Below are 3,472 nucleotides of genomic sequence, written 5' to 3' on the forward strand. Positions count from 1 at the left end.
GGTTTTTGGGGGGGGGGGGGTAGTACGCCCCATGCACCCCTAGATACGTCACAGGTTACATCTGTTTTTATATAATGTATGAAATTCAAGTACTTTAGGGTATTACTGTTATATAAATAGTGTGGTGTAAGAATTTTCAATCAAGTCATCTGATCACTTCCAAACCATTGGCAATGTGTCATGGAGGTGCAGAGATTATACTTTCAATCATCGATGTAGTTATCTGTATTTATTAATCAAAGTGTAAAGACTTTACTTTTAAATTAGTGTTTACATTAGTGTTTTCATGTGCTTGTTTCTATCAATGGTGCAGAGATTTACTTTTAATCATCAGTGTACCAATTTGCATTAATTTTTTTAAAGGTGCAGAAATAGTAATATTTTTGGTGCAGAGATTTTACATTCCCATCTCTATTATGCATGAGATGTTATACATTGTCATATTATGTTCTTCTTCCATTTACAAAAATAATTTCAGTTAGGTATGTATGAGTAATATTATAGAAAGGTGAAATAAGCTTAAAATAACTTTTAATGTTGGTTATTTTTGTTCAAATTCTAAATATTAAACTAGAATATTACTTATTTTCATTAAGAATAAACATTTACAGTTCCAAATGAATTTGTTCTCAAAGAAGAAAGCTTTAATACGGTTTTTAAAAATAGAATCATGGGAATTCTTCACAGCAAAATACTACTCTCTGCAGCCAGGCTTACATTGTGTCAACCGCTTTGTGTGAATTGAAAATGAACTGTTTGTGAACCTCGCCTCGTCCCATTGCTGTGTCTTTGCCCCAAAACCCATCGGTTGACGCAGTGTGCCAAGCATATCTAAGCGCTACCCTGCCTCCCTAATGAACCCCCTGCTGACTTTCGTTGAGTAAGAGGGTACAACCGTAATTATAACACAGTATAATAAATGATAGGGGTTTATTTTTTAAGTTAGTTTTTTCGTAAAATTATATTTGAGTTGGTGTTTATGGAGAAGAATTTTGGTTAATCTGTATCGTAGCAAAAATTAAAAACATAAATACTATATGACTATATTAGTTGTCTTCATGAATTTGTTACTGGTGAGAAATTAATGTTTATAAAAACCACCTGCATCTGACGGAACAGCACAACACAACAAACATCAATATCATGTACAGTATGCAACTATATACTCACATAACATAAACAGCTAGAGCTGTCAACAGTGGCATATCAATGGTATTGGAAATGGAGGTGCACAGATGAAGTTGTTGGTGGGGGTGTTCGCTGGCAAAATAATGTTGTATGAGGTGATTCTTAACTACTTTGGGAAAAGGGCTGGAGGGGTGAGAGCTTTATTGGGGCAAAATTCTTTTCTTACATAGATCAATTATACGCCACTAAATTTTATGATAAACTATTCATTCGTTTTTTGCGCATCATGCTAACAGAGTCAGGGATGAATACAAAACCTTGGCAAAGTGATCAATATGACATACTCAAATATAAGTATCTCTAAATTTGTTTGCAGACAAATAATGCACTAATAATAATAATAATACTAATAATAATATTATTAATAATGCAATAATAATAATAATAATAACAATAATAATAGTAATGCCTATGTAAAAATATACGTCAATACAAAATCACAATACTTCAGTAGTATATAATTATGGCATGTGTGTGTACCTTATAATATTTCATAGTAGTTAAAGTCAGGACATACATTACAGTACTGTCGTTCATTTTTAATTAATTATTAAAAGGATGATGTATTGTATATTCAATTTTTACAGCACTAATAGTAATTCAAAATAGTTGATGCTTAATAGGACCAAAAGTTTAAATATATAACAATTATGGCTTGTGTGTACATTATAATAGTTGATGGTCATTATGGACAAACATTACAATACACTGTTGTTCATTTTTAATAAAGGGATGATGTATATTCAATTATTACAGCACTAAAAATGGTAATTCATGCTTAATAGGAACAGAAGATTAAATATATAATAATTATTTCTTGTGGGTCCATTATAGTACAAGTTCATGGTCGTTATGGACATTATATCAGTACTGTAGTTCATTTTTAATTCAAAAGGATGATGTATTGTATATACAATATTAAATTTTTATAGCACTAATAATAGTTATTCAAAATAGTAGATGCTTAATAGGAACAATTAACAGATGAAGTAAACTTTCTATGATACACAATCTGAATAAGAATGCGATACTGGTACAGTATATAATGAATGGATTGTGTATTGTGTACATACTGTATACCCACTTTTATTTGAATAATTACGTTCAAAAATACATTATTGGATATACATTTATATAATTTAAAGTAAATTTTAATAAATTATGATAGCACAATAAATAGCTTCAGAAAAAACAACTTATGCGCCTCGATACCACAGAGAAAAAATGTATCGATAATATTATTAGATTTTTAATAAATGTTTGTGTACTCCATGCAAATACAGGTAGATAAAAAAGAACTGTTTTTGTTTAATTATATTGCCCGCAAGAGATTTATATAGGCCTATATAAAAGTTTGGCTCATTAGCAAAATAGAATCAGTATTCATGTGTATGTACACGATTGGCTGCCCCAAATGCCTCTTGGTATTTGCTCACAAAGTGTTACAAAATTTGGTGAGGGGATGGAATTTGAGTAAATCCCATTTATAAATAAGGAAACATGCTGCACTTTCTGTGTCACTCTAAAACCACAATAAATTTTTATTTTCACACACAATTAGAAGATTTCTGTGCATGGTACATGATATTACATTTTTAAAAGCTATATGCTTAATCCAGGGAAATGTATCTCCCTGCTTAATCCATATTGAAGTTCCAAATATGATAATATTGATTACTTGCAAGTTAAAACTGGAAATTGTTTTAATTAGCTTACCTTTTGTCATAACATACATGGTTTCAGGTGATTTTCTACATAGATTTTAATCCAAATAATACAGGAAATGTATTATTTATATTGAAAGAGAGCAGCGTAGCTCAGTCGGCTATCTGGTGGTAGCCACTGTGTGTGCGCTGAACCCTGGAGATCTCTAGGTCACCGGTTCAATTCCCATCGCTGCCTCTCCTTGTGTTTCAGCGGGAGGGCTGAAATACAAGTTACAATAGCACACCGTCTTTCGGATGACATGTTTGAGCCATTGAACCTGTGCGCATTTATGGCCCATGTGCACGTTAAAGAACGAAGTACACTCTTCGGAAAAGATTAGGGGATTGTCTTGCCGTGTACTGCCCAATCACCACCGGAAGGACCCCACTGGAAATAAGTCTTCTTCTAGACTATCCTTGGTGTTTACACCGAATAAATCCAATCCAATCATCAGAATTTATACATATGATAAAGATATTTCGAATGTCTGTGAAGTTGGTTCCTGTTCCTATTTTTTTAATATCAAACTAAAATTAAAGTGACAGTAGCAAGTATTTTAACAGCATTTTGAAAATGG

The sequence above is a fragment of the Anneissia japonica genome, unplaced genomic scaffold (assembly GCF_011630105.1).
Source record: "Anneissia japonica isolate Jap-2015-1 unplaced genomic scaffold, ASM1163010v1 scaffold287840_len1291095_cov163, whole genome shotgun sequence".
NCBI lineage: Eukaryota > Metazoa > Echinodermata > Crinoidea > Comatulida > Comatulidae > Anneissia > Anneissia japonica.